This window comes from Chiloscyllium plagiosum, chromosome 25 (assembly GCF_004010195.1).
Source record: "Chiloscyllium plagiosum isolate BGI_BamShark_2017 chromosome 25, ASM401019v2, whole genome shotgun sequence".
NCBI lineage: Eukaryota > Metazoa > Chordata > Chondrichthyes > Orectolobiformes > Hemiscylliidae > Chiloscyllium > Chiloscyllium plagiosum.
Window position 1 is genome coordinate 44,175,537 of NC_057734.1, and position 6,344 is coordinate 44,181,880.

Below are 6,344 nucleotides of genomic sequence, written 5' to 3' on the forward strand. Positions count from 1 at the left end.
GGGCCTGATAATGAACTGCTTGGGGTCAGCTGTGATGATTACTTACAGTGTGGAAATAAGCCTTTCGGCCCAACAAGTCCCCACCAACCTGCTGAAGCGCAACCCACCGAAGCGCAACCCCCCCAGACCTACCTAACAGCACGGGCAATTTAGCATAGACAATTCACCTAACCTGCACATTTTTGGACTGTGGGTGGAAACCGGAACACACCCACGCAGACACGGGAAGAACGTGCAAACTCCATGCAGTCAGTCGCCTGAGGTGGGAATTGAACCCGGGTCTCAGGATGCTACGAGGCAGCAGTGCTAACCCCTGTGCCACCATGCCGCCCATACATGATGTTGGTTTGCTGACACTGGTGGAAAATTCAACACACTTGGAAAACTCACTTGGTCTCTAACTAGAAACCGTGATGCATTTGAAAGATTTTTTTTCTTCTCTGTCATTCTGTTTAATTAGCAAGGCAATCAAAAAGGAATTGCCATTTTGGGATTGGAGAGTGTAAAGAAATGACCAACTTTATATAGCGCAGTTCACAGCTTTGGATCGTGACCAGGTTTCACCGCCTATAAAATACTTTCTAACTGTGGTCTCAACTCCATATTGTCACCTACCGTTGATCTATCTTGTTCAGCCTTAAAGCATCCAGTGATCCAGCCCAACAGTGCTCTCTGGAGAAGGGAAATTCCAAAGGATCTGAGAGAAAAACAAGCCCTCATTTTCGGCTTAAGTAGATGACCTCTTATTTTTACACTCTGTCTCCTTCTTCAGGTCCACCTCAAAATAACATCTCACCACTTCTGTTAACTTTTCTTATTGTTTTGCCTGAACTCCTTCCTGACCGACTTTTAAAAAAATAATCTAGACGCCAATGTTTAAATATTTGAATATTTCTCTGTATTTTTCGCAACTGTTTAGCATACGGGTCCCCTCGCAGGAAGAGGAGAAGAATGCGCAGGAAAATATCACAAATCCAGCAGCTCTTGCAAATCCATAAGCTAATAATAAAGTATCAACTATTGGAGGTACACACACTGGAGTCAGTCGATGTCTGCCTGTCAGCCATCCCTTTCTGACTCTTCCTGTGAAATCCTTCTGGTGCATTTGCCCCTCATGTTGTGAGCTATACAACATTTTGCGTACTCAAGATATTTGTTATTTAATCAGGTCGAATTGTAAGACATTGATACAGTGCACGGAAATTAAATGGCGTTATTTTGCTTAAAGATAGGAAGGTCAAAACCTTGAAGTAATCAACATTGTAAAATTGGATGGGATTCAAATTAAGAAACAAATTATGAAATGGAAAGTTATTTTTAACAGTAATACAGAAAATACAACATTTGTAACAATAAAGCATTTTAACATCTTCATCAAATGCAGCTTGATTTCCTGATGCTTTGCTCAAGTGTGGAGCTGAGGGTCTGGTGTTGCACCCCGCAGGAGTAAAGCTCGTGTGAGGTCCATTCAGAAGCTGACAGAGTGAGGTAACTCCTTACACTGTATGTCTGGTCAGAGTCCTGTAGGGTTGAGCTCGTCTGGACGCCGGTCTGCCTGACTTTGCCGTCCACACTCCACACCAGCGTCACCGACTCCGGGTAGAAATGACTGACCATACACACCAGCGTCGCCTCGTTGGCTCCTGCAATTTGCTGTTCTTACGGGAGGAGGAGCAACACTGTGGGCTTGCTTGGCTGACGACCTAGAAGCAAAAGGCCAAACACTCCTTGTGAGTTCACTTACACATATGAATTATAAACAGTGTCAAACCCGTATTTAAACACCGAATATATCTGATTCTGAGCTGTAGAGACCTGCACTTGCCATGGGTTTATATTTCTGAGAAATTTTACTTGGATACATATATACTCATTAGTAAGTTCAACAAACATGTACAAAGCCGAATATCCTTAAACTGCAACTAGAAAACGAAGCGTTCTGTCACTCAGTCTTGCCGAAGAGTCTGAAAATTGCTGTTGTTACGCAGACATATTTACAATGGGCTAAAAAATGTATCTGATTATTTTGACGACTAGCTCTCAAAAATCGATGTACATATTGGCAAGGAGGAGTGGTTCTTTGTAAAATAGTACAGCATTTGACACTGGGGGGCTGCATTTTGAGAGCACTGCAGCATCAAATGCTGTGTTTCAGTAAGATGGTGGTCATGACATTCGACTAAGAGGTGAAAGGACCCCAGTTCAAAATCAGGCCAAAATCATCAATGCTACTCTTGTTTGGGGTTGCTGTCGTGCAGTGGCAGCATCCCTACCTTTTGAGGCTAGGGGTCCAGTTTTAAGTCCCATTCATTCGGGTAGTGTGTAATAAACAGACACTCTGCTTGCTGGCAATCAGGGAAATAAAAACTGGCACAAAGTCTTTTGTATTCACAAACACAGAACTTGCTCGGAAAACTCAGCAGATCTAGAAAAACTGAAGAAGGGTCACTGGAACTTTGAACATTCTTTCCAAAGACGCTCCACGTTCGCAGTCCCCAGTACTCACTAGCTGAACATTTCATGATGAGCACCCTTAATGTATTTGCGTGGACAATTTCAAGCATAAAATACGTCTAAACTACAGGCATGTTATTTTAAACCCGACTGCTTTGTGACAGAATCGAAGAATGTGATGCTGGAAAAGCACAGCCGGCCAGGCACCACGAGAAGCAGGAGAATCGACGTTTCGAGCATAAGCTGTGCATCAGGAAAAAAACCCTCTTTGACTCTGATCTCCAGCATCTGCAGTCTTCACTTTCTGCCTTGTGACAGAGACTGGCTTCCATTTCAAATTGCGTAGCAATGTGTACAGACTTCCACGAACATCAAGCAAAGACAACTTTCTCCAAATTGTATATTTGACACACCCTTAGTCCGGCCCGTCTGAACTGATGTGAAACTAAAAAAATGTGACATTTATTTCAACTGCAATTTACATGATTTAATTCAAGTACTTCAAAAGTGTACTTCCTGGTAATGTGCGCTGATATCTGAAACCATTAATCATTTTTGAAGAAAATTGAACCATTATGCTTCAGGACGTGATATAACCACAAGTGAACTTCCAATTACAGGAGACTTATGGATATTCAGACATGTCGGCAATTAAATAAGGTGAAGTATAGCAAGTTGCGTTAGAGCTCTGTGATGCAGTGTTCCGATCTCCTATCTATTTCAGGGGTGTATAAACACACTTCGAAACAAAAATTATCTGCAACGATTACACCAATTCGATTTTTGAACCAATACCACCGAATATTATCAATATTGAATCGTCCTTCACAACGACTTCTAAATTGCGTTAGTTATATTTTATATTGATTGTCCCAGTATCACTCGGCTGAATTTTATTCACTCCTATGAAGACTACTGACCACTAGCAATGCCAAAACAAAGTTAGGCAGAATTATCTGGAGGGGATCATCAGTTGTGCATGGTTATTCCTTTCTCTGAGAGGCTCACGCGAAAATTACCGAACTCATTTACATAGATACGCCTGTGACTGTAACAGAACCATTTTCTAAATTATTTGTGTTAACTCTAAACAGAATATGGGTTTTCCATTATTAATATTCCCTAGCGCAAGGTCTTTGATCTGCAAATCCTAAGCTACATTTTCCAATTTATCGTTTCCTTACCAATAAAACACGTCACCGGGATCACTGTATCCAGCCCAATCGGCCAATTATTGCCGAATTCTACTGAGGGGCCCGATTTTCTGGAGATTAGCCAAATCCAAGATCCACATTTAGACCCAAATTACAGCGCGGGATCAGGAATGTCGCTGCGAGAGTTTATATTTCACCCGAATTCCCCGTTTGAAAGTCAGGATCTGCCTCCACCACAGCCTTAGGCAGTACATTCCCGATCCTGAACACACCGCGTCTAAAATGTTTCTCCTCGTGTCGCCTTTGGTTCTTTTGCGTTTCACTGTAAGTCTGTGTTGTTTGGTTTGCCACCATACCAGCAACGGGAACGATGTCCCCCAGTGAACTCTGCCTAGACATTGCATGGTCCTGGACGTCCCTATCAAATCTTGTCAGCTCCTCATTTTCTTTCAGGAGAACACTCTGCTTCTATAATCAATCTGCATCACTGAAGCTCTGAACAGTGGAACCATTTTCATGCACGTTTTCTTTACACATCTCTAAAGCCCTCACAATCCCTGCCAACTTGATCCTAAAGCACCTGTTGTGGCCGATTTAGTGTGTTATGAAAGTTCATGAAAACTTCCTTGCTTTTGTAATCGTTCCTCCTATTTTTAAGCCCAGGATTCCGAAACTCTTTTTTTTAAGTTAAAAAAGCTCAACCCGTCCTGTCTTTAAAGATCTCATCTTGTGCCCACAAATTCCCGTGCCTGTCTCTGTTCCTCTGTCCACTGTAGAATTCCATTCATTTTTCCCCCATTACCCTTCCTTACACCATGACCTCCGTGCAATGTCCTCGGCCTGTCATCACACTAGTCATTCTTGAAATTCAGTGTTATCTTCCGTCCAACTCACAGCACTCCCAAGTTTTTGCATCAGGCTAACGTTGCAATTGTGCACAGTATACCAAAGCCCACTTTATTCCTATAGATCAGTAAGCAGCAATCTCAGGGGGGCTTCACTACATACATTCCTATAGCCCAGAAAGTAACCCATTCACCGTGATTCAGTATTCTGTCTTTCAACCTGCTCGCTAGCGACGCTGTTCCTTTTCATCCATGGCTCCCTTGGACTGGCACTGTCGGTGTCTGATTTCTCCAGGTTAGGAAAAGACCCGCACATTTCTGCCTGGTAACAGCAACAGTTTAATCCTGTTTCACGTTAGAAGATCCATGGGATATTATTTCCTTGAAATTAGAGCAAGACCAGTGTAGGGGCTGTTTCTGGGACAAGTTCCTTGCCGGGATTCCTCTGGGGGCCTGAAGATAATCCAATTCTACCTGCCGATGTGGAACATGGTCATGAAACCACCCCGTGGTTTGGTGCAATTTACACGAATGGTCTGCAAATGGAAACAACGTTGACCCCCGTTTCTACATGGGTTAACTTCTTGGGTTTGAGCAGAGCTAGGCCAAAGGCAGATATTTTACTAGCCCATGGGGGTAGTGTTGGTGTGGGAGGGGTGCCATGGGATTCATGGAGTATAACGTGTTGGTTGAATCCCCCGATTGTTTCCTATCAACATTGGCTTTTCCAAGACGGATCTCCAGTTGTTAATGGTTACCCGCTCATGCAGTGGTGGGAAATGGAAGGTAGAATTAGCCCCCAGTCAGCATTGCCGTGCCATTTTTACTGGAGGTAAGCCCTCAGTCGATGTGCTTGCAGCAACTTTAGGCAGACTGTATGAAATTTTGTGGGGATCATCTCATGATATAGCTCTCTATTTGACTCTCTGCTCTCACCTCTGCTCCTGGAGGCTGCCCCTATCCCCCCGCTCCTCACTGACGCCGACTCCATGGTAAATCCATGAGTGCTGGAGAGGAAGCGCCGCTGCGCCTAACATTAAGCCAGCGAGTGCGCGACTCAAACAGGAGGGCTCGGGACCCGGAGGTATTCCCTTCATCTGCCTGTAAAAATAAACTAATTTCTCGTCTCTAGGTCATTGAATCACTCGGACGGACGTTTGGGGTACTTGAGGATTGGAAGAGGTTTGGAACACGACTGAAATATCAAGTTGCAGTTAAGTGAAACTCGCAGTTCCAACGTGAAAACGAGTTTCAATTTCCATCCATCACCATGTTTCAAGCTATTTGAATTTAAACCGCCATATCATTGATTATTGGAGAACATGGTAGGACTCCAAAACGAAGCTTCTTAATATTTTAAAAACGCCTGACTCATTAAATATATAACATACTAATCAACCTGGTATTTTTTTTTGAGGACGTAACTCTGAAGATGGACGAGGGAGATCCAGTAGATGTAGAGTACCTGGATTTTCAGAAAGCTTTTGATAAAGTCCCAAATAGGAGGTTAGTGAGCAAAATTAGGGCGCATGGTATTGGGGGAAAAGTACTAACTTGGACTGAAAGTTGGTTGGCTGATAGGAAACAAAGAGTAGTGATAAATGGCTCCATTTTGGAATGGCAGGCAGTGACCAGTGAGGTACTGAAGGGATCACTGCTGTGACTGCAGCTTTATACAATATATGTTAATGATATAGAAGATGGTATTAGTAATAACATTAGCAAATTTGCTGATGATACTAAGCTGGCTGGCAGGGTGAAATGTGAAGAGGATGTTAGGAAATTACAGGGTGACATGGACAGATTAGGTGAGTGGTCAGATGCATGGCAAATGCAGTTTAATGTGGATAAATGTATGGCTATCCACTTTGGTGGCAAGAACAGGAAGGCA

The 6,344-nt window shown here is 43.3% G+C and overlaps 1 long non-coding RNA gene across 1 annotated transcript in view; it reads right to left on the reverse strand.

Moving 5' to 3' along the window:
• Positions 1–1,606: 1,606 nt before the first annotated feature.
• LOC122562484 overlaps positions 1,607–6,344 on the reverse strand; it is a 6,601-nt gene continuing 1,863 nt past the window's right edge. Inside the window, exon 3 of the long non-coding RNA XR_006315330.1 lies at positions 1,607–1,695. This is a non-coding gene — a long non-coding RNA (uncharacterized LOC122562484). The remainder of the gene's footprint in view (positions 1,696–6,344) is intronic.